General features: G+C 42.1%; 1 protein-coding gene across 2 annotated transcripts in view; it reads right to left on the minus strand.

Moving 5' to 3' along the window:
- The window catches only part of PTN (pleiotrophin), a 108,593-nt gene extending 84,488 nt beyond the window's left edge, over nt 1-24,105 (minus strand). The window contains exon 1 of one of the 2 annotated variants that reach the window (XM_069588480.1): nt 23,415-24,105. The gene's annotated coding sequence lies outside the window, so the exon portion shown is untranslated. The remainder of the gene's footprint in view (nt 1-23,414) is intronic. The other variant, XM_069588479.1, reaches the window with a different exon arrangement.
- Nucleotides 24,106-26,209: the final 2,104 nt, after the last annotated feature.

Raw genomic sequence — 26,209 nt, forward strand, 5'->3', positions numbered from 1 at the left:
CATTTCCTTCTCCAGGGGAACTTCCCAATCCAGGGATCAAAACTGTGTCTCCTGCATTGGCAGGCAGATTCTTTCCCACTGAGCCACATGGGAAGCCCTACTAACTCAAAGACCTTGTGCAATTTACTTAAGTCTCAGCCTCAATGTTCTCATCTGTAAAATGGGATTCATTAGTTCCCATTCTGTACAGAATTACTGTAAGGATTAAATGTCACTTAAATAAAGGATTTATCAGAGTTCGCAGCTCAAAAATCATTATCTATTGCAAAGTTTGGGGTTCCCAGGTGGCTCAGTGGTAAAGAATTTACCTGCACTGCAGGACACATAAGTTCAAACCCTGGATTGGGACAATCCCTTGGAGAAGGAAATGGCAACCCACTCCAGTATTTTTGCCTGGAAAACCCCATGGTCAGAGGAGCCTGGCGGTCTACACTCCATAGTATCACACAAGAGTCACACACGACTTACTGACTGAAACAAACAATTGCAAAGGTTAGCTTTTTCCCCCTTCCATTTCCTCTCCAGAAGCTTAAGTCTCCAGAGTGGGCATGACCTGAATACCCATAACCTGAGATTTTCGCTTTTCAGGATTTCCTTAAAACTTGACATTGAAGCAAGGCACTTCCAGGGACTGAAAGTGTCTCTTTGTCCTTTTACTGAGACAGTCGCTCTCCTCACACAGCTCACAGTTCTGTTTTTGGCCGTTCAGCTTCCTCTGTAGTCATTGAAATGGAAAACTCAGGATTTCTCCCCTGTAGGGTTTTGTCTTCCATTTTATCAGAATCTGACCAAGATCTCAGACTGTTTCTGAACACTCTTTCACAAAAGAGTATTCAAACCTGCCCAGATGAGGAGAAGGACAAACTGCCATGACTTCAGGGCTTGGAGGCTGGGCACAAGGTCTGACCTGGGTTATCTTGTGGGCAGTGTCTGCTGCCCAGCCTCCAGCATCACGCAGCTTTGCCAGGACTAACACTGTATTTTTCTATGTTGAAGGTAGAGTTTAAGCGACATTACAGGGTCAGAAGGAATGTTAAGAGGGCCTGGGTCACTGTTTCAGTCCATACTCATTAGCACTGCCCTCCTTGATACACCCCCTGGAAACATACTCTACGAAGAATCTACATAGATGAGTTCCTCCAACACTCTAAGAGGCAGAAAACAAACCCCTCCTTCTTTCTAGCTCTGAAATCCCCATGCATACTATATGTATGGTCAGTATGTGCTTGGAAAATACAAATATACATTCATACCTAAATGACAACCATTGAGCATCCTCAAATTTATTTTTATTATTATTATTAATTCTTATTATTTTATGCCATGGAAGAATAAAATAGTCTTCTTATTTCTTTTCCTATTCCTCTTCCATCACAATTCACCCACACATGCACACACAGCTCCTCCTCCATGCTCACCCTGGCTCCTCACTCACCTGATAGAAAAAATAAAACCCGTATGTGAGGTCTAGAATCTTTCTTTAAAGCAGACCGTTTTAGTGTCAAGTTTAAAATGTGAACTATATTTTCTAACTATTCTATTCTGTTGTTTTCCTCTTAGAGTTTAATACCTGGCCTTGGCATTAATTAATGCATACTTATTTATAAGATTATGAGTACTTTTACTCCATCTACAACTTAAAGCTGTGGCTGGGAGATATAAAGAAAGGGCAAAAAATCTTCTGGAAGATGTTCAGGTAGGGAAAGAGAATTATAACAGGTATCAGAAATACTGTAGAGAAAGATATGATGCTGGACATGAAACAGAAAAGGAACATTGTGGGTTTTTTCCCCAAGTTTGCAACATCTGTTTTCTCTTGATTTTCTGATGTTAGCTTTGCAATTGAATTTTGTTCCTAACAGCAGGAGGCTTCCATAAACCAGCGCTCGGGCCTCTCTGGTCCTGCAGCTCACTGTCCACCTGCCCCACAGGAGACCTTGTTATTCCTCTTCAGAGGTCTGGGCGTGATGGTTATTCATCTCGCAGAGCAAGCTGGGCTTGAGGGAGCCCTCTGTGTTAGACCTTCTGGCCTGATTTTCCCCGACGCCCAGCCAGCTCTGAGGTGAGCTGTGTGTGCTGTGCCTCTGTAAGGAGTATTGAAAAGTGCGCATTGTGTCCCATTCCGAGCATCCAAGCTAATGGACAGTTAAGGAAGCGACCCGACAGCTACTAGGCCTCCCCTGCTACTGCCAGTACCGTGTGCATGCTCCAAGTGGTGCTGAATAGCAACATAAAATAAGCAGAGCAACCCGCCTCCACCACCCTTGGCCCCTCAGGTTAATATCACTTATCAAGCTGGCCTCAGGGCAGCCTTCCACCTGCTCACAGTTGACCAAGAATCAAAGAAATGCTTGCTTTGCAAGAAGACAATCCTTTAAACCAAACATGATCAGAATTTCTGCTTGGCTTTAACCATTTTTAAGCGATTCTCTCTATATACATCTATGTGTGTATATATATGTACACATACACATATGTTTTATGTGTATGTGAAATGACTATATATATGTACATATAGGCACAGTTTCATATTTCACCACCTAAAAAAATAAGCTAATGTCTTTGTTTATATCCATGTCTTAAAGACAAAAGTCAGATGTGATAATGACAATATTTCTCTTGTCATTAAGAGTGCTTATCATTAGTGTCAAGTTCTTAAATAATAAAAGTATTTTATGTGTGGATTTATAATTTCTCTATATCATTTTTGAAAGCTATGTTCTAAAGTTTGAGCAACATTTTTAATGAATTTCAGCATGTGGTTTCCTCTCCTTGTCCAAACCCTATTTAAAATTCATTTCTCAGTTGAAATACACCCACAGCCCTTGGGATTCACACATATGGTTTCAGATTAAATACATATAATCAATAAAAATAAGATACTGTTCAATGCTTCAGTCTTGAGTTAAGGTTCTATTCATAAATTTATTATTACAGGTTTTGCTGTATTTAAAACAGACCATACATGACTAGGATAAGTAAAACAGTATGTTTCATACCGGGCTTCTGCATTGGCAGGTGGATTTTTTACCACTGAGCCACCTGGGAAGCCCCATTTCATCCCTATCTATCCTTATCTTTGAATTACGAGAGAAAATAGCTGTCATCCTAGCATTCCCAGTGGTAAAAAATCAATGCAGGAGACAGGTTGAGAAGATCGCCTGGAGAAGAAAATGGCAACTCACTCCAGTATTCTTGCCTGGAAAATTCTATAGACAGAGGAGCCTGGCGGGCTGCAGCCCATGGGGTCGCTTAGAGTCAGACATGACTTAGAAATAAAACAATAGCAAGTATTTAATAGCTAATTTTCAAAAATATGTTGTATTACAAGTTACAGAATAAGAAGTTTAGACTTAGTAACTGAAATTGTAGGATATAAGACTTGGCAGGTGTTTTTTATCACTGTTCAGAAAAGAATTTAGTAGAAACCCAATAGGTCTTTCCTGATACCCTCCTCCCTACACTATCCCCCTTCCTTCGATAAACACAATCATTCTCCATCTAATTGCTCTTTATTATTTTCCTTAGAACTTACCATTAACTGAAATCATGTCTATTTATTTTGTTCCTCATTTATCAATATAAGTAGGTACCTTTTACCTTTTCACCCTTGTGTCACTGTAGAGTACAGTATATGCTGCTGCTGCTGCTAAGTGGCTTCAGTCGTGTGCGACCCCATGGACGGCAGCCCACCAGGCTCCCCCGTCCCTGGGATTCTCCAGCAAGAACACTGGAGTGGATTGCCATTTCCTTCTCCAATGCATGAAAGTGAAAAGTGAAAGTGAAGTCGCTCAGTCGTGTCTGACTAGTAGCGACCCCATGGACTGCAGCCTACCAGGCTCCTCGGTCCATGGGATTTTCCAGGCAAGGGTACTGGAGTGGGATGCCATTGCCTTCTCCGGTACAGTATATGGGCATCCTACAAATATCTGATGAGTGAATAAATGGGTGGATGTTTTCATCTATACTCTTTTAAAAATACAAAACATGTAATCTCATATAGTTATATATAGACAGATACACACAGTCACTGCTTTACACAGAAATGTGAAACAATAAAAATGGTCATGTAAACTGAAACCATGGCAAGCAACCTTAATAATAATTAGGGACAATTATGATTGCTCCTTGAACTTCAAAAGTTTTTGCAAAGTCATTAAAAACTCTTAGTATCAGATATAAATGTATTGTACAGCATGCATCCTTGCTCAGTTGTGTCCAACTCTTTGTGAGCCCATGGACTGAAGTCCATCAGGCTCCTCTGTCTGTGGGATTCTCCAGGCAAGAATGTTGGAATGGGTTGCCATCTCCTACTGCAGGGAATCTTCCCAGCCTAGGGATTGAACCTCTGTCTCCTGCATTTCCTGCTTTGGCAGGCAGATTCTTCTCCACTGCACCACCTAGGAAGGCCCTGTAAATGCATAGGAAAATTTAAAAATATAGGGAAGCTCATACTTACTTAGTATATGGTAACTTACACCATTAGAAATATTGAGATTTAAAGTGTTTCTTTTTTTGGAAAAATATTTATCATGACTACTTTGAACAGCTTGCTGCCTTCTCACTGTGTAAATTACAATACATTGTGAGCATCTTTCGATGCCTGGGCCAATTGTCATGGCTCTCTAAGTTTGGATTGGCCTCCAAGGTTTTATTCTTCATGCTTTCACTATCTTAAAATATACTTGAGAATTCCATTAAAGTGGGTTTCTTGCCAGCATCAGTTCCTTTGGGACATCTTCATCCTCTTTGTTTTGTCTGTCTTTCTCATTTATATCGACAAGCTTGTCTCCACTAAGTGTCTTTGGCTGCGAATGCAGAGCTTCTCAACTGGCAGCAGTGTCAACGTACCCACCTACGGATAGATATTTCTTCTCTAACTCCACTTATGTTTCATTTGAATTTCACTTCCAGTGTTAAATCACTTCTCACTTCTTGCCTGCAATTCATCTCTGTTGGCCAATTTCTTCTTTAAATTGTCTGTTTCTGAAAAATGTCATTGGTTTTATCCTGGGAGACAAGGAGGCAACAAAACTCCAGACTTTACTGTCTGTGCATAAAATGAATTACCAATGCAGAGGGACACTGATGGGCAAGGGATGGAAGAAATGATGTGACTGCTCACCGATTATAAAACAAATCTGTTATTTACTGAGTGATTTGTGGACTGAGGGATTTCCTGGTGGCTCAGACAACAGAGTCTGCTTGCAGTGTAGGAGACCCAGGTTCGATCCCTGGGTCAGGAAGATCCCCTGGAGAAGGGAATGGCAACCCACTCCAGTATTCTCTCCTGGAAAATCCCATGGACACAGGAGCCTGGCAGGCTACAGTCCATGGGGTCTCAAAGAGTCAGACACGACTGAGTGACTTCACTTTCTTTTTCTTTCTCTTTATTTGTGGACTGAGAAGTTAGCAGTTTAATTTGTACTTTATGCAATTACTTATATACTAAAATTTGAACCATGTTGTCAGGGACCTGGTGCTAATTAAACTGCAGTAACCAAACTTCATGCATATTGGAACCACACAAGGCAAAAAACGCCCATAATTGAAAATATTAGTTCTCTGCCAAACTTTCATATAACCTCTAACTATGTATAAAAGAAGCTACTTTAGAACCATGCAAAATCAGATTCTTTACTCTCAGAAGTCATCAATTAAAAACACAGAGATCGTATTTTCCTTATTGCCCTTCTTTGAGCAACAGAGAACTGTAGACTTTTGGCCAATGCACAGGTCAAAGAAAACAAGATGTAACTGAACATTTTACATATTCGCATTTATTAGCCAGGATCAGAAATGCATTAAGTCAGCAGTTTTCAAACCTCATCATGTGTTAGAATCACCAAAGGGACGATTAAAACCCAGATTGCTGACTCCCGTCTGAGCGTTTCTAATTTATCAGGTTTGGGGTGGTACCTGAGAATTTGCCTCTCTCACGAGTTCCCAAGTGAAACGGATGCCGCAGATCAGGAACCACGTATTAAGAACCACTGACTGAAGCACATTCAGAGGGCGTTTCATGAGGAGAGAGAAAAGAATCGGGAGACCAAAATTTGGCAAGAAGACAGCCACTGACTCAAAGGGCTTCAGGCATCTCAGAGATCTTTTTATTTTAGGCTTCTTGTTTTACAATCAAGGAAGTGGAAGCCTGCAAGATTCAAATTACTTAACTCAGAAACAAAGTTAACCGGTCTTAGAGACTGGTCTAAGACCTAGAATCTATTTCCAGTAATTTTTGGAAGACAGCTGGCACCATAATAGACCCTATTCTCAACAACTATAAGGTGAGATTACTACACACACACACACACACACACACACACACACACACACACACACACACACACACACACACACACAGTGTTTCTCAAACTTTGCTTCATATGAAATGGCCTGGTTAAAAATTCATATTCCCAAGCCCTCACCTAAAAGTTCTGATTTCAGAGGTGGAGGATGCAACCCCAGATCCAAATGCAGGTGAACTGTTCTTTAAGAAATTGCTCTAGAGTAAATACTGCAAGCCAGTGTTTTAAAGCACACTCTATACACAGGAAAGAACAGAATGCTGACTTTGCTTTTTTTTTTTTTTCTTTCATAAAATACTTTTACAGACTATGAAAACTCCTCAAACTATCCTATGAGGTAGATGAGGCACCTCCTTGGAGAACCCTTGGTCAAGTCTCCACCCTCCAAGTGTCCTTTTCCTCTTCTGCATAAGGAGTGAAGTTATTAAAATTGATAGCATTTGATTTCTCTGAGGACAGAATGAGAAAAAAATGTATGAAAGCAATTCGTGAATGGAAAAATATTATATGGAAGTTAGTTGCTAGGTTCATTATAGAGAAGCCTAAATTGGATATGATTTTGTTTAATACCAAGTGGCGAATCTGCAGATAAAAGATCCTTAATTGTATTACAGTAGGCTCCCCCTGGCAGAAGCTTACTTATTTGTCAAAGGAACCAGAAGAGGTAAAACCTCCATAAAAGTCATAAGATTTCACTCTCACAGGTTCCCAATTACCGTGAACAGAAGCTGGAGACTATGTCCCAATCTGTAACAATAAAAACATATAATATATCCTAGGCACAATGGTTTTCTTAGAAAACTGGCTAATCTGTCCCCAGGACATTTCCTGCCTCTTCTGACTCTCACATGAATTAGGGATTGGAAACCAGACAATTTTGACTTCCTGAGCTTTCTTTGCTTTTGGCAACGCTGGAAGAATAATTTTTAAGGAAAGAAAATGAAAATGATCCATTTACCTTGACTCTGCCCTCACTCTGAAGGAGGATCTTGGAGCTGGAGAAAGAAAATACCAGAGAGGGAGGAGAGTCTTCCTTCCCCGCAGAGCAGTGGACATAAGACATGTTCTCCTTTTGAGGGCTCAGCACTTGGGTTTCTCCACATATTTTAATCAATATTCACTGAACCACAACAATCTGGCATCCACGGTCACTCTGGTGTTGTGTTTCATGAATAACTACTTTTTCCACTGGGTGCAGGAGAAATGACTCTGTACACGGCTGGCAGAAGATCATTCCTTCGAGCAAAGCAAAATCAGCAGTTTCAAGGGAAATGTGGGCATCGTAAACTCAAAGTACAGAAGCCAACTCACAGGCCAACTGATCCCTTTTGGAAGATGCGGCTTCAGACCATTCCACATGCATGTGGAATGCCTGGACCTGATTACAGAGTTCTCCTGAAAGCCAGTGCATCCCAGGAAACCTTATGAGATGGAGCGAAGTAATAATGTGCATTCCGCAGCAAATAAAACTGTTAGCATGACCTGGCCTCATTCTGGCAGAAGCATGTTGCAAAATCTCCTGGGGAGGAAGGCACAGTACTGAGCCTGGGGATTTGAGTTCAGCTGGGAGCCTGGTCTCCACTGCCCAAGTGCTGCAAGCCTGAGGCTCCTTCTCACGAACTGGCCTCCGAAATGGTGAAGATACCCATCAAGGTCAGAGACCTGGGAAGCCTGGATCCAGCTCATGGCCCATTCTGAGGATAATCCATCTTTCCACAATTCCTTCAAGTCCAAGACACTCCACCTCCTCTCCTATACCAGCTCTTTCTTTAGGTTTCTTCCATCAGTGGGACTGGAATTCTTTCAAACTGATCAACATTTCATTTTTTACTCCCCCTTCACACCCATCTTAACATCTAGATGTCAATCCTAGTATCAGATAGCTTCTATTTTCCTTCATAATGTCTCCAGAAAGAATTCTTCCTAAGTACCCACTAATGTAAAGGCATCAGAAATCCATGCGTTTATTCATTCTTACAGACGTTTGGCATCATGCAAAGCACTGGGCTAAGACCTCTGTAGTTAAGTAGGGGAGAAACAGCTATTTAAAATAACTGCTATATAAAAATGAAGTCAGGATTCACACTATTGTCCCTACCAGGAACTCCCACATTTTCAGTCTTTAAACACAAGTCAGGAGACACTTCCTCCTGGAAGCCTGCCGTGAATCCACTCCCAAATGAATCAGGAATCTCTCTTATGGGATTTCAAGAGTGCTTATCTAGATCATTGCACTAACACTGCACCCATTAGCCATTGATGTACCTGCTCTCCAACTAGACTGTGAGCTTTAAAGACACTGTCGTATTCATCTCGGTACTGCTGCTGCTGCTGCTAAGTCACTTCAGTTGTGTCCGACTCTGTGCGACCCCATAGATGACAGCCCACCAGGCTCCCCCATCCCTGGGGTTCTCCAGGCAAGAACAATGGAGTGGGTTGCCAGCTCCTTCTCCAATGCGTGAAAGTAAAAAGTGAAAGTGAAGTCGCTCAGTCGTGTCCCACTCTTCGCGACGCTATGGACTGCAGCCCACCAGGCTCCTCGGTCCATGGGATTTTCCAGGCAAGAGTACTGGAGTAGGGTGCCATTGCCTTCTCTGATCTCTGTACTAGGAAGTACTTAACACAGAGCTCAGTAGATCATGTTCATTGCATATTGTTGAATGAATGAATGAATGAATGGATAAAAACTATAAAAGAAAAATCTTAGAAAGTTGTAAAACAGAAAAAGGAATGAGTATTAACTTTAGCTAGAGGAATGGAGACAATTTTCATGGAAGATATGGTATTTAAGCAAAGCACCAAAGTGTGAACAGGATTTCCAGAATTTGAAAAGATCAAGGGTTTGGGAGGAGGGGTGGTACACAGAGAATTACTTTTTAAAACCTAATGGATTCTCCCCACCTCTAACCTGTTACTTCTCTAATCTTTCCTATACTCTAGCAAAGTTTCTCCTTGCTCGTGCAGAACCTCCAGATGCCTTACTATTTAATGGGATAAAGTTCAAGTAGATCAGCTTGCACCTCAAGGGTCTTGCTATTGTTATCCAAAACTTTTTTCCTAATCCTAACTTTCACTCCTTGGTCACCCATTGTCTGCACACATCAAGCCCTTCTACTCTCCGCCCCCAAATACCTTACTTTTTATCATCTCTTTGCTGCTCCTCTCTCTCCAGCCCTCACCTCAAATGTCTTCCTCATGCCTTCCTGCCATGGAGAGTACCACTCTGTCTTTCAAAACCCTACCTCCTTCATGCAGCCTCCCTTTTCCATGCCAGATCAGAGTCACTTCTTCCAGACAACCTGATAACCACTCTTCTCCCATTTAACCATTGTGTGGTTTTCTGATTTTAAGCCTGCTTTGTCCCTCTTTGGAAGACCAAATAAGGTACCTACAGGCTAGGATAATGGACAGTGGCTTTTGTAACACGCACAGTGTTTCAGATGGCTATACTATTGATGAAAAATTCTTGATAACTGAAGCACTCTTCTAAGGGTGTATGACAAGTCTTTAGGCAGACATCTTATTATTCAGCTACCAGCAGATAGGGGTGGTTTTTCTAGAAAAAAGATTGAATTTAATGAGAAGAAGTAAATTATCTATTATCAGTGCGTCTATGTTATGAAATCACTAACTTTGCCTATATAATGAAAAAAAAAACTTGCTACTTTCCTCCTTCACTGATAGAAGTACAGTTATAGTTACTTTTTATCTCTTCCATGAAGCCAAACTAATACATTTTTTTTAAACTGTGTAACTAGCCCTTTAAGATGGGTGCATCCTTTTCACCGTTTTTACCCTTGGCCTTATCATTGTGGGGCTCCTTCACGCTTTTCAGCTTCCAGGCTTTGCCCCTCGTCAAACCACATCAATACGAGTCTCAAACCTTAATCATAAAAGACATCTCGAGGGAGAGAGGCTCAGTACTTTACGAAAAGAAGTGACTGTATCACACACAGCGAGCTGCAGGGCATGGAGAATCCATCACCTAACCTTTCCCAGCCTCTATCCATCTGTGCCCCACTGTTGGATTTCCAAGCTTGACAGTGAATGCTTTCCAATGGGAAACTGTAGCAGGATTTTTTTTCCCATCCTTTGGTCCCTATTGTATGTTCAGCTGCACTGGAGCTAGCTGCTAATCAAAGCCAGAGTCTCTCATACACAAACAAACAGGGCATTGTGGCCTCCCCTGGGGCTGCAACACAGCAATCCAGCAAACAATTTGGTCAGGTGATAGCAGCCTGGAGGACCAGACAGCGCATCACCCAGACCCCCTCCAGCCTCCTCTCCTCCCATGCCCTTCCTCAAGACAAGCCAACTGAACCACCAGGCCAGGCAAACCAAGGCCTGAGAAAGCAGTGGCAAATAAAACAATATACAATCAAGGAGAGCCGCTCTGACAACAGGATTCTTTGTCCAAAAAGAGAGTATTCGCTTGACCATAGTGAGGTAGAAATAAAATACATAGAAAACATATTCCTGGACACAAGGGGAGGAAGGAAGGGATTGAGTCAAAATATCTTCAGATACTCACTGAGCCCTTGTCATAGAACAGCGGGTGTAGGTGGAAGAGTGTAATGTTTAGGAGCTTTGTGGTTAGATATAGTTGATCTATAATCTCCGTTCTACTTCTTGAACTTCCTCGATGGTCCACTGGTTAAGATTCCAAGCCTCTGAAGCAGAGAGTGTGGGTTCAATCCCTTGTCAAGGAATTAAGATCTCACATGCCACGTAATGCAGTCAAAAAACAAAAAAAAGGATGTTCTCAGTTCTACCTCTCACTAGCTTGTGACCTTGAACAGATTACTTAACCATTCAGGGACTAAGTTAGTAATGTTACTGAATTGTGCTCAGAACAGAAAAAGGAAAAGTGATAAGAAAAGAAAGCAAGGTCTCCAGCTTCTAGAAATAGCTGGTGATACGGGATGAAGACTCCTCCCTGACCCTGGCATTTCCTAGGATCAGAGCCTCAGATGCAATGGAAGGTCCTGAACTTGACTTACTGCCATTGTCCCCAGAGCACACCAAGGGAAACTTGGGATGCCCAAGGTCAGCATGAAGCCTGGATACAGCTGTCTTCATACCACAACAGACATGGGACTCTGAGCGGCTGCACAATGATTATGAAAACATCCCTGAGTATGAAAGATGAAGTAGAAAAGCTAGAGAGGTCAAAGAAAGTGATTGCTCATGTCACAATTTTTGGTGAAGGCAGCGGGATTAGTGACATTTATATTAAATGTCACCGGGGTCAGTGAAGGGAGTGCAGGAGAGCGGGGAAAGTGAGTAGAAACTATGTGAAAGAAAGTGAAGTCGCTCAGTCGTGTCTGACTCTTTTGTGACCCCATGGACTGTAGCCTACCAGGTTCCTCTGTCCATGGGATTTTCCAGGCAAGAGTACTAGAGTGGGGTGCCATTTCCTTCTCCATGGAATCTTCCTGATGCAGGGATCGAACCTGGGTCTCCCACATTGCAGGCAGATGCTTTACTGTCTGAGCCATCAGGGAAGCTCCAAACTTCCCTGTGTGAAAGGTTGTCTTAATTCTATGCAACGATAAACATGAATTGAGTACGTACTGGAGAAGGCAATGGCAACCCACTCCAGTACTCTTGCCTGGAAAATCCCATGGATGGAGGAGCCTGGTAGGCTGCAGTCCATGGGGTTGCTAAGAGTTGGGCAAGACTGAGCGACTTCACTTTCACTTTTCACTTTCATGCATTGGAGAAGGCAACGGCAGCCCACTCCAGTGTTCTTGCCTGGAGAATCCCAGAGACAGAGGAGCCTAGTGGGCTGCCGTCTATGGGGTCGCACAGAGTCGGACACGACTGACGCAACTTAGCAGCAGTAGCAGCAGCAGAGTACCTATTACTCGATTTGCCATTTGCTATTTGGGTAGTGGAAGAATTGATGCTTTTGAACTGTGGTGTTGGAGAAGACTCTTGAGAGTCCCTTGGACTGCAAGGAGATCCAACTAGTCCATTCTAAAGGAGATCAGTCTTGGGTGTTCATTGGAAGGACTGATGCCAAAGCTGAAACTCTAAACTTTGGCCACCTCATGTGAAGAGTTGACTAATTGGAAAAGACTCTGATGCTGGGAAAGATTGAGGGCAGGAGGAGAAGGGGATGACAGAGGATGAGATGGTTGCATGGCATCACCGACTCGATGGACATGAGTTTGAGTGAACTCCGGGAGCTGGTGATGGACAAGGAGGCCTGGTGTGCTGCGATTCAGATTCATGTGGTTGCAAACAGTCGGACATGACTGAGCGACTGAAATGAACTGAACTGACTGAAAGTGAAAGAACGAGAACCAACTGTCCAGAGGTATAGGATAGAACAAAGAGGTTCAGCAAGAAGACGCAGGACCACTGAAACTTAGAACTAATACAGTGACTTCCTTTAAATACCAAGGGTAGACAATCCAACATGATTTAATAATTGAAGCACCTTCATAGAGAGACCGACAAATGGAAATAAAATCAGCCAGATGCCACCTTGAGGAATCTATAAGATCTGTAGATTTACTTCAGGAAACACCAGTCAGTATTTTCATGTCTTATCTTTTCTAGTATGTATCTTAAGTGCTCTTGAATTGCACATGGCGCTCCTCATTGGGTATTTCCACATCCTTATTTCAGTAAAAGTCAAATTAGTCTGATAAGCCACAGTCCCATAGTTTCTCCATTTTCACCTTCTGGGGAATATTTTTTACTTGCTCCTTAAGGCTTTCCTAACTGTCCTGCACTCAACCGTTACATTTCTCACCTCTTAAAATTCAGAGGTTCCTAGCCTCCTATCAGGAACTGAGATCTCACTGCAGCATTGTGAGTCATAGTAAATACAAACATACAGTAGATACAAATACTTTAGGCTGATCTTCCTCACCGAAGAAACATTAAGATCCCCTTAAGGAGAGTGGTCACACCTTCTTGTGTTCTGTCCTTATTTTCAATAGTTGCTCAAGTTCCAAAAGATGATGATAAACCTGGCCATACCTTGATATGGACTTGGAAATTAGGTAAGGAAGTGGTCAAATCGAGATGAGAAGAAGACAAGGAAACAATACATAGTTTTTAAATAGAAATGCCCAAGTCTAAACTTTTTTTTTTTTTTTCTGATTTCAACAAAGATACTTAACATTACATATTAGAGCTGGTGAGTAGAAGTCAGAGTAGAAAACTAATCCAGGAAGCTAATTGGGCCAGAAGGGATGCTGTTGTGCCCATGAAAGGGAGCCTCTGGGTCTGTTCCTTGATCTCCTTTCATGATCCCTCTACAAGAGTGGGGAAGGTATGAATGGAATCAATGGGTAGAGGGTGTAAGCTTAATGGACAAGTTGACTCCAGCAACCAGCTTGTCTAGCTCACAGCCCAGCATCCAAGATTGCTCATGTCCTATTTAAGGCAGGAGCTCTTCACTTGAACAACTGATACTGTTTTGTCTGCAAATACTTCCTCTGAGAGGAACAAGGAGGGGACAGGCTTGCTCCTGTCCTGGAATGACTTATACCAAGAGGCATGCAGAGCTTAGGAGATTTAGAAAGCAAACAAGACAAAGCCACTGGGGAGAAATCTCCTAACGAACCCCACCAGAGTTAACTGAGCCCAAAGGACCCAAAGAGAGTTCATGCAGAGTGGAGGAAAGAGTTGGTGGGAATCCCAATATTGGCACAGGCAATGAAAGCATTTCGCCCCTTCCTAACATTCTCTGTGAGATCTGAAGCTCCTCTGCCCAAGCATCAGGCTTCTATCAGATTTTCGGATGTTTTCCCTAGGGTCCCAGTTCATGTCCACTTCTATTTCTTTTGAATTCTTGGTTCTGCTGCCTTTGAAGTTAAATGCTCTCATTTTAACCTCTTGCAAGAGAAATCACTGGATGAGATATCAGAAACCCATAGTTATCTTGCCTTTCGGAAATATGGATTGAGTTAGAGAGAAGTTGGTAGAAATCCACCTCTACCTGCTTATTCCTGCTAAATTGCTTTTGATCAGTTTCTCCAATCCAAATTCATTTATGACAGCCTTGAAGTACACCTTCCAATCCCCAGATATCATATATCAGAGGGCAAACTCTGTGATCCCTAACCATCAGACCCAAACTGCTGTTTTCAAAGGCTAGAAATTATTTTAGGCTCAAGTTGGTTGGAATCCCAATACTGGCACAAACAATAAAAGCATTTAACTTTCGCCCCCTTCTCTACAAACAAGAGTGTGGTTGACAAACCCAAGTGTGATCTGACTCACTTTAAACTACAGCCAATCTGTACACTAGTCATTCCAGATAATAACAGAGCAAATAAATACTCCCCAAAGAGTGCCAAGCCCTGGGGGGACTTGCCTCAGAGAGGTCAGCTGCCCCTGCAAGCTTACCACCTGCAGTGCATCAGGCCCACTCATCTCAGCCCAGAGCAGCTCAGAAGTTCCTCAGGCTCCTGGGACCTGCTAAGGGGTTGAGATTGAACCTGGGTGGGATCAGGCAGCTGTGGCTTCCCTGGGGAGATGTTTACCCCTGGATACGTATCTGAAGGGTCTGCAAGGTTAAGAATGAAAGATAATGTTTACTCAGCTTGACCTTTAACTACACACTAAGGTCCACAGGATTATTTGTTCCCATCTAAATATCCATCCTTTGCTGGGAGAAAGATTTTTTGTTTGCTTCGTGGGATGATGGTTGTTTGTTAGCATTCTTCTATTTCCAGCTTTTTAATGAGAGTCCATGATATTAATTTACTAAGCTTTTTATGATTCAAATTTACTAATGTCAAGCTAAATAAATTGAATTTCCGTCTTAACTGGACCACTTAGTAGAAACAAATGCACGTGGTAATGTGTGCAAAACTATAAAAATATAGCATATTTTGATTACAATGTTGACCTAAAAAGCAGGACAATTATTTGCACAACTATTTTCAAAACTTAAATCAGGAAAACTATAAAAGTGTATCAGAGTGTTAATAGTGGTGCCTATTTTGAGCATAATTATAAGTCATTTTTTTCCTTCTTCATAACTTTAAAGATCTGAAAAATCCTATAGCTTGGACACATTGTTCCAAAATGAGAAAAAATAATGTGTTTCTTCAGGTGCATATTTGTGTTTTCCTAATAACAAACATAGTAATAAAAAGACACATTATGTTTCACATCATTAAAATTAATCAATCTTTTTACAAGTTTGAATTGCATTGAGCTGAATTTAAGGTTCTGCATTTTGCCAGAGGCCTTGAATTGAATAGTTAAACATATATTGTAATTAAAAGAGGATGGGAAGAAAGGAGTTATGTTATTGTTTCAAAATGTAAGTACCTCCAGCAGTTAAAATAACTTAATAAACTTTCTGCTTTCTTTCACATAGCAGCTTCAGACTTCATTTGATCATCTTGGACCATAGCTCATATTTAAAGAAATACATTGTACACAGAAGGCAACATTTTTTTATAGAAAAAAAATTTTTGAAGAACTAAATTGGCCCTCGCATAAGATTCTCCAAAGCAGCAAGATATTTTTTTTTAAGCCAAAGATCCAACTCCTGGCTTAACATGGACACTGTTAAGTGTCCATCTGGCCGGTTGGCAGATGCCCAGTGGAAGCCTTCTGATGTTCTAATGCTCAGAAACGAAGGCCACTATACACCAAAACTTTAGAGATGATTCTCTGCTGTTGAAAGCAATAATCCCTCACCCAGGTTAGAAGACACCATATTATTCTCAAATGAGGAAGGCCATTACGGAAACATTATTTTAAAGTTTTTTATGGTCTCCATTCATTTTATCCTGAGTGAAGAAGAGTTTCTCTGTTAGCTAAAAATGGGACTGAGACATGTTCCTTACTGATTGTATCTGGACTCTGAGACAAAAACCTTTGGCTCCTTCTCTGGGCAGCCCAGTGTCTCCTGGGAAGCCACGCAGATGGGTGCTCCCTGCATCCATATCCCTTATGCTATGGAAGGGGACCTCCAAGAGAGAAACAATGTTCAAACCTTCAAGAAGAGAACACCGTAGGATGCAGAAAGTGTATTACATTACATCCTTCTCATACTAAGAATGGAATTTCCTGAACACTTCTCGCCAGCTTCTAAGGTAAATGAAAATGGCAGTATTTGGCTCACTGACACCCTCTCAGGGAAGAGCTCCAGCAGAGTGCCCGTAAGAAGCCCGAGATCACACCTGACAAAGGGCCTTGGGTTCCTAAGGGGCTTCAGTCAAGTCCATGGCAATTCGGATGGTGACTGTCAATTTCCTCTGCAAGTGATCCAACATTATAAACATTATTTGGATGTGAAGATACAGGCATGATCAGCTTTTGCACTAGAAGGACGTGTTACTGCCAGTGGCCCTCAGTGTGTGTATTAAGCTATGGACATCATGATTAGAGAGTTCTGATTCCTCTCGTAGGCTTCCAAGTTTATGGAACTAAACACTATTGGCTGGTCCCTCAACATGAGGTCCCCAGGCCAGCAGCTGCTATCACCAGGGAGTCTGTTGGAAAGGCAGCCTCTGAGAGTCAGCCAGAGACCTACTGGACCAGAATCTGCATTTTAACAAGATCTCTAAGTGACTGATATGCATATGAAAGTGTGAGGGGCACATCTATAGTATAAACAAAGGGTTGCTCATCCACCATAAAAACCTAAATTTACTGAGAATAACTGATTGGAATTTTTGGGAGGCATCTTGTACAACTCTGAGGAAGCACTCTAACATAATATTTAGTAAAACAATTCATAGCCATTTTAGTTTAACTTTTTTTAGAGTTGTCTATTCTCTTCTTTTTTTCACTCTGACTCAAATTTCCTTTTCTTCACACCTGCCTGTCACACATCTTGCCTCCTACTCACTTCATCTGATCAAACTTACCTTCTGACGTCTTAGGCAGTCTCTAGGTCCTGAGAAAATGATCGTGATGAGCAGCAGAATCGGGAAAGAAACAGACAGAACTGGCCCTATTGCTTTTATTAACAGAAGCTCATGTTTCGAATAACAGTTTACAGTTTATAAACGTTGCACGGACACAACTGACCTTTACCACCAGCCCAGGAGGAAGGCAAAGCATATATCATCACCATCATCATCATCACCATCTTACAGTTAGAAAACCTAAGGTTCCAGGATCTACAGGACATACTCAGCACCAGGCAGAACTGCAATGAGATAAATGCAGGCTCGTGATTCAAACCTGGACTCCTTCCTCCGAGCTGGCAGCTCCAAGAGGGCAGCAGGGCCAGGGAGTACATGGCTGTGGGCATCAATGGCAGCAATGAAGAGGCTGCACCTTGGATAAGAAGTGTCCAGTGTGCAAAATGCTCTCCTGCACACTACAGGCGGGCTTCCCAAGTGGTGCAATGGTAAAGAATCAGCATACAAATGCAGGAGATGCAAGAGACTCAGGTTTAGTCCCTGGGTTGGGAAGATCCCCTGGAGTAGGAAATAGCAACCCACTCCAGTATCCTTGCCTGGAAAATTCCATGGATGGAGGAGCCTGGTGGGTTACAGTCCATGGGGTTGCAAAGACTTGGACACAGCTGAGCAGGAGCACACAGACACTAAAGGAAAGGCCAAGGTCAACAACCTGATTTGGGGACCTCACGTGTCAGATTCCCTGGGGCCTGGAGCACGATCACATGTCCCATGTGTTTCTTTTCAGAGGGGGTTTTGGATCCGCATTTAGAATAATCTGAGAGTATAGCAGGCAGGAGCATTGCAAGAAGCAGAAAGTCTCACCTTTGTGAGACACAGACTAGGTTTCTGTCTGTCTGTGTCTCATGCCAGCTGGACATGAAAAATAAAAGCAGTGGAGGAGGGGAGGGCGGGGAGAGCAAGGGTGGGCTTTCATGCGGAGGGCTGCACCCCCATAATCAGCATTTCCATTATCTCGTCAAATACTCTGCAGCAGTCAGACTCTGGGTTCAGTCCTTCACACTCATTTTCTAGATTAATATTCATGTCAGTCCTAGGAGATAAGTATCATTGCCTCATTTTAGGAATAAGGAAATTGAAGCAAGAAAGATCACAATATTTGCTAATGGCCACACAGCTAGTAAGAAGTGTAGCTGTGGTTTACCTTCAGTTCTTTCATCTTAGAGCTCAAATGATGGAATGTTACAGCTGATGTTTCTAACACATCACCTGCATTCAGATGGCCTGTCACGCGTACAGATTCTTTGACTCCACCTCTCAAATCAGAATCTCTGGAGATGGGCCCCAGGCATCTGGATGCTGAAACGTGACTCTAGTCATTCTGATAAACACTGAGGACCAGAAATCACTACCCTGGGTGATCTGGCCATTCACTGCATAGACATTGGAGATTAGGTTTGATTTGAGAGGCAACTGAGAGAGAAAATTAACTAGCCAAAGGAAGAGACAGTATTATATTATAGAGGAGAAAAAATATCCAAACTAGGAATTTTAAGATCTTATAAAAACTCCAAGATTCTTGCATAGGGTCATCTTAACCTCTTTAAACTTGTATCCTTATCAATTAAAAAAAAAACAAAAAACAGTCCTGCTCAGCCTACCTAGGTAGAATTGTTATAGAAGTATGATGAGAAAATACATGTTGCTAGTTCTGAAAAGCAAAAGCCTATAGCCACACTGAAGTTATGATGAAAATAATGTTCCAAGTGTTCAGTCTTAAGGCTTCGAATAATACAGTTTGTTAAAGAAGAGGGAAGGTTTCTGTCTCCATTATGGAAATGAGTCAGAGCCGTGCAAGGTCAAAGGCCTTAAAATGAACAAGGTGAAGTGTGATAAGGAAGACACTCCACTGAACTGGCAGATCTATACGTTTGCAATAATGGAGGTGAGGGGAAGAGAGAAGAGCTTCTTCTAGAGGTTCAAGGATGAGAATGGGGTACTTGGTTTTAAACAGGAAATTGGTACCAGGTGATGTTTATAGGGATTGAGTACGGAAGACAGTCATTGGAGCATGAGGAAGAGCAGAGAGAACGGTATTCAGAGTCATTAGCTTACTTTTTCACTCATTCATCAGACATTTATCAGGCATTTCAGTGGTCCCACTCTAGACATTCTAGGGTTCTAGAGATGAATGAGAGTGTCCTGGCCTTCAAGGGGTGATGGGGTGGGTGGAGTGGAGCTGGTGGTAAAAGCGAGTAATCCTCAGAGGTAAACGATGTGTTTTTCCAATGGTAACACTGCTGGGAAAGGAGGAACTGAAGTCTTGGGAAGGGGTGATGAAGGGGCTAAGACAAGAGGAGGGAGAATTAGAGCGCCACCTAGAGGAGGATTTGCCTGGGAAAACCCACTCTTGGAGGCTTTAATTTCAGACTGATTCAGTTGGCAATCCACTCCAGCACTATTGCCTGGAGAATCCCATGGACAGAGGAGCCTGGTAGGCTGCAGTCCATGGGGTCGCTAAGAGTCAGACACGACTGAGCGACTTCCCTTTCCTTCCCTTTCAGTTGGCAATCCACTCCAGTACTACTGCCTGGAGGATCCCATGGACAGAGAAGCCTGGTAGGCTACAGTCCATGGGGTCACAAAGAGTCAGACACGACTGAGCAACTTCACTTTCACTTTCAGTTTAACCCAAATTCCATACTGAAGTTTGAGGACTTGCTGTCTTCCTCTCCATGTTCGTCTATAATTTCACTGAAGAACAGTCATCTCATATCTTGGTATAAAAAGTGGAAGAAGTGGGAGGAAAAGCTGAGAGTTACAGAATGCTCTATGTGCCTTAAAATGATGTTTTTGGTTCTCATTCAGCACAATTCTTAGACTTAAGAGCCCAAGGGTCAGTTACTATTGACTTACTTCATTCAAGATTAATATATAACAATAGATTTTTTAACTAACTATGAATTTTAAGAATCTTAAGAATTCTGGGTTTAGGAAACTCATTATGATGATGTTTTTATTTGAAATGTCACTTTATGTAAATCTACTACAAAGAAATGACTCCAAAATAAAGCACTGTAGAAGAAATTTAATTATTTCTCAAACTACCTTGAGCATGACAGTCACTGTGTTCCCTGCCTACTTAAAATAAATAGGAATTTGTGGTGAGTGTGATCTACATAATCAAATCTGCAATGTTACCATAATTATAATGCCCTCTGATAACATTACATTATAGTTAGCCTTCTAAACCACAGAAGTCTTAACTTGTCATTTACCAAATACTAAAATAGGGAGGAACAAAGGGCTTGCTATGTCTGACAATCTAGAAAGATCGTATGACACCTGGAACACTATGCCACATAAAAGATTGGCAAGAAGTGCATGGAAAAATGGCCCAGTGGATGGAAACTTGAAATGGACATAAACATCAAGAATGGAGAACAGCTTTCCAACACAAGGCTGTGGCCCAAATTCCATTCAAGCCAATTGACTGGATGGGAAAAAGCAGGTCCAGCTCATAGAGAGAAGCTCCATATCTGAATATTATTTTACCCCATGTGTGACATGGAACTGAGTCAAGAGGAAACAAAAGCTCTCTGATTATTCATTAGAACTGCCGCCAAAAGAGACAACATCACTCACCCTTAGAGAGGCTCCACTCAGCATCCAACTAAGGGAACAAGGGCAACTGGAGGTGTCTGACTCACCAGATGCTTAAAGGTGAGCATCTCTTCACACAGGACTGACCTGCACTCAGCTTGCCCCGTGATCACCCTGGGTGGTCTTGGTTTGGGCATTACCTTAGGAGGGAGTCAAGGACAGTTCCCCTTTTTACTATGTCATCATATTAAAAAGTGTATTTGGAGAACTGGAATTCATAATCAGAATTCAGACTACTGGCCCTGAATCCACTATTAACTCATATACCGTTTTGAACAAGCCAACCAAACTCAGTCTCCTCAGAAAATTTTGAATAGTAATAAAATACCACATGGCAAATAAGAATATGATCAGAATTCACGTGAGAATGTCATTTAAATATGAAAGCAAGAGTATATTCAAAAGGAAAAAATATTTAAACTCAAAATATTTGATTTCTAAGATTGACTTTATTGATAAAAGCAATTAAATTATTTAAGGACCTTATTTCTCTCAAGTTATTTCCAGTGATCAGATTCTGTGAAAATCCAAACCAGGCCACAAGGTTTTCTAGAGTAAAAACATCAAAAATGTTCATTTAAAAGTGTGGGTTCTGTGACATATTGCTATACGTGAAGATTAAGGTATACGTGGAAATTCTCAATAAATTAGTAAATTTATTATTCCCAATACCATGAAAAGAAGTCTAGAAGTCCACAGAATTGTGTTATAAATATAATACACTCTAAATATTTTTAAATGTTACTATTCTCATTCTATATAAGACCCCATTGAAAAGTCCGATAATAAAAAGTCACATATTAACTGAGTTTCTCTTCTTTCACAGCTCTAGCTTTGAAAATACAATACACTTGTACCAAAAAGCAAACAGCAGGAACACAGCAGCTAACGTGTTAAGTATGGCTTCAGGTGGGTGTTCCTTATAGCTTTTCACTAAATGAGAAAAAAATGTCCTAAAAGAGGCCTGGGAAGAGGAGAACAACTTCTACAATTTAAAGTACAATTAGAGAATTCAAAGCACCAAAGTTTCTTAAAGCACAAAATAATTGTTTTTTTTTAATGAAATAATTGTTTAAAAGCCATCCTCTAATTTAAATGAGAAAGTACAAATATTGCTCCTCTGAAATAACTCACGTCCCAAAGGAAGGAAAAACAAGAAAATATCCACTCTAATTGCCTTTGAATTTAACTGGACTATAAATTTTCTTATGATTTGGTCTTTAGAATGCCTAATTTATTTAAAAATAAAACCAGAAAGAAGATGGAAAATAGAAGCTTTATTTTCTATGCTGAGAGACACCTCTTTTGTCTCACTCCCATTACCTTCCAATATTTCAAATATCAGTTTATCCCCAGATGCTCAAGAGGCTAAAATGGACTTTACTGTTCCACCAACACCACATTTGCCTGAAATCATGAAATCGCTTCATTATGTTTTTAGTTTAAAAGCTTTCTTGATAGTTCCTGGACCTCCTCCCAGGCCCTTTCCTCCAACACACACACACACACACACACACACACACACACCACCTCTCTCAAGCTGTTAGAGCAAAACGCCTAAATAACTCTCAAGATGAAAGACGCCAAATGCCAAAAAGACCGGAATTTAATTTTTCTCAAATCGTTCCTTCTCCCAGTCATTGCCACCCCTCCCCCCATGTGCCACTCCTAGTTTTTCAGTGTATCCCCCAAACTTATAAAGCAGCTGTTAACAGAGGGAGGGTGAGTTAACAAGAGTATAAGTAAACTCAGTGTTGTGTTGTGTTAAAGAAAAAAGGGTGCTTGCATGTGTGTGTGTTGAAGAGAGAGGAAGTTTTATGTATTAAGTAGGGAAGGGAAGTAGAATATATTCCTCTCTTTTAAAATATTTTAACTTATTAGACGCATCAACTCAAAAACTGAGAATCTAGCCAATTAGCAATCAATATACCCTAGCTTTACCTGGGGGAAATAAAAAGTTCAAGTGTCTCTGTACAGGGCAATTATTAAAATTATTCAAATGAGAAGTGGGATGCAAGGTGTGTCTTTTAAACTTCGGACAGAACCATTTCTAGAACCATTCCTGGGCTGGCAGGCAGGACAAGGAGTGCCCAGATGCTCTGTGAGGGATGCGCAAGGTAGCTGGCACTGGGAGGAACAAGCTCCCACTTGGTACCTAGAAATGCCAGCTCAAACGTATCAGCTGGCAAGCCCTGGGGCCATCCGGGAAGCTGAGGAAAGATGGGAAAATGAGCCTGCTTGCTCAGGCTGCCTTACTTTCTCTCTCTTCTCTACCCAGCCACAGACACACCTACTAGCTCAGGTTCTACAAAGGGCAAAGCCTCCGCACGTTCGCCATCCAGCTGGAAGCCAGGAACCCAGTCCACATGCACGTCCCATAACATTACAAAAGCTTACACTCTTCCCGGGGGTCGTGACTATCTGACCTGACTCCCCCAAAGTAAGCCTCTGGAGCGCATCAGTGTTGAAAGCAGCCCCACGAGCAGAGACACCAGCAGCCTCTCTCCCACTCTCACCAGTATCACGCGCTGGCGCCCAGAAAGGTGTCGATCCGAGACACCTCTGGAGGAATCGCGCATTCGCTTCGACTTACTTGGAGTCGCAAACGAGCGGTGCGCGCTCAGGCTGCCTTTGTTGATCCGGGAGAGGTTTTTCTGCCCTGAGTCCAGGTACCCAAGTCGCTGGTGCTCGCGGCGGCCGCTGCTCTCTGCGCCCGCACGCCCGGTGACTCCCTGCTCTCTTTCTTCTCCTCTCTCCACTTCGGCTTTTCCTCTGCTCTGCGGCCTTGGCGGGATTTTTGGACTGGAAGGCGGGGAACCCGATCCTGCCTCGGACTGGCGCACGCCCTGCCGGGGAGGGGACGGAAGGGAAATGGAGAATGGGAGGGATGCGAGGAGCGGGCAGGGAGAGGACGCGACTGGGGAGGGGGGAGCGCGCCGTTCCCTCGCGAGCTGATTGGGAAGCTGCTTCTTAAATGCGAGGTTCTCCCCCGGGCCGTCTCGGCCCCCACCCCCGGCGCCAGCACTCGAATTTGAACTCAAAGGCGGGGGGAATGAAAAACTTGTTTCGTTTTTAACAGGGACGGATGCAATATCCCTTTGCCAAACTTTGCGCAGGACCTTTTCTGCAGGTGGGTGCGAATCCCAGTTTACCAAGTAGCAGACCTGAAATGGACAGTTGAGGGTATCTTAGGTGACAGTTCGGGCCCCCGGCGATTTTTGTGATTGCTATGGAGGGTGAAAAACCACAGTCTTCAGAACCAAGCTCTGGTTTGTCCCCACCCCACCCCCAACGCCCTTCCCCCTCTCTCCCGAACAATCTCCCAAATCAGTCACTCCAGCGGTCAGTCCCGTCCCACCTGCGCGTCACTAAATGTGCAAAGGACTTTTTGGCGCTTGTCACAAAGAGTGACAGATGTCTGAAAGTTCCCAATTAAATGCTACTTTCCTTTAGGGGGCTCTTTCTTTTTCTGGCTTCCTTGGTGCATTTAGTGACCTACTTAATGACATGTCTTTGACACTCAAGAATTTAGGGGCTTAATCCACGTGGCTCCAGCTCCGAGGTTTGTACAACCCCGAGGCTGGGCTTCCGTTTTTCTGGAATTTCCATTTTCTTCGAATGAGGACAGAAGTTAAGGTAATGTACCTAGGATTATTTGAGTAACACATAAATGAGTATTTGTGATATACATGAGAGCAACGTGTTGCGTGAAATGATTAAGTATAAACCAAATGTACCCAAGTACGGTCAAAAAGGAGATTCTCCTCTGCTCACCGGTTCTTTTCTGTTCTTTCTCTTGCTTCTTTTACTTCCTGTCCACTTATTATTTGATAGTGCCGACCCCAAACGTAGCTGCCAAATATTCCTCCCTTCCGTTTCCCATAGTTCTGAAGTAACTTCCTTTCAATTCAATTTAAGAGATAGCGACTAAGTACCTTATATAACTCTTAAAATTTACATAAATCAACCTAAACCCCAAAAAGCATTGTTTTGTGGGAAGTAGCTCTTAGGATCTTAGAGACTTTGATGGCTACATGGACAAATGTATCATGGAGAGACTGGGTGGGGACAAAGAGCCATCACTATGAGCAGTGCTTTGAATCAATCAATCTTTTTTTTTTTTTTTTTTCCAAAAGCACAAGCATCAGAAATTCACCTACACACCTCCGGTCTATCCCTATAGCTGAATTCTCCATATGCCTGACACACACCTTCTTCAAATGAAACAAATGAATAAGGAGCTGTCTTCCTTCCATACACAAACTTCAGATTGCCTGTGTCCCATTTATCCAATGAAGTAAAGCAATATTTGTTTTAATCTGATTTTACCTGTATAAATTGTGGAGGAATGCATATTATCACTTATGATTATTTTTCCCAGACCCTTTATTGAAAGCGATTTCTCTGTATTCATGGTCACTTCATAGGGCTGAAATTTCCAGGCCGTTAAACAAGGAGTTCTCCAGTTATTGGTGGTGGTGTAGTCACTGAGTCATGTCTGACTTTTATGACACCATGGACTGTAGCCCACTAGGCTCCTCTATACATGGGATTTCCCAAGTAAGAATGCTGGAGTGGGTTGCCATTTCCCTCACCAGGGGATCTTCCCAACCCAGGGATTGAACCCATGTCTCCTGCAATGGTAGGTGGATTCTTTACCGATGAGCCTCCAGGGATGCCTTCTTAAATACTATCTTAACATCTCCAAATGTAACATATTGCTACCAGTTATTATGATGCTTCTTTATAGGGATCCATAAAGTAAGCATGAGATCCCCATGATTTCCATTCTATTGTATGTGTTATATCAAAAACTAACCCTTTATTCAAATAGGAACATATGAAAATTATTTTCGTCAGTGGTTCTCAACCAGGAGCTGTTTTGCCATTAAGGGAACATTTGGCAATGACTGGAGACACTGTTGTCACAGCCTAGGGGAGGGAGTTGCTACTGTGCTCAGTGAGCAGAGGCCAGGGGTACTGCCAACCATGGTACAACGCACAGGACAGCAGCCCCACAGCAAAGAATTACTTGGCCCGAAATGTTAACAGAGCTGAGATTAAGCCAACAAACAACATTATTAATGTTTGTTTTTATTTTTGTTTTTTTTTTCACTTAAAAAGTTTGTGTTTATTTTTACTTTTTTATTGTAGTAAAATATACAGTGATTTTTAAGTGTGCAGTTCAGTGCCATTATACACACACATTGTCCTGTGACCAGCACCACCAGGCTTCCTAGGCTCTTAATGAGAGATTATAATGGCTGGATGGGATCATAATAATCATTTTTAGCCATTGTATTTTTAAAATATAAAGGAAGATGAGAAAGAGGGGTTTTTTCTTTTTTTTTTTTTTAAGAAATATAAATCTATAAGGTTTAGATTAGT

The sequence above is a fragment of the Ovis canadensis genome, chromosome 4 (genome assembly GCF_042477335.2).
Source record: "Ovis canadensis isolate MfBH-ARS-UI-01 breed Bighorn chromosome 4, ARS-UI_OviCan_v2, whole genome shotgun sequence".
Taxonomy (NCBI): Eukaryota; Metazoa; Chordata; class Mammalia; order Artiodactyla; family Bovidae; genus Ovis; species Ovis canadensis.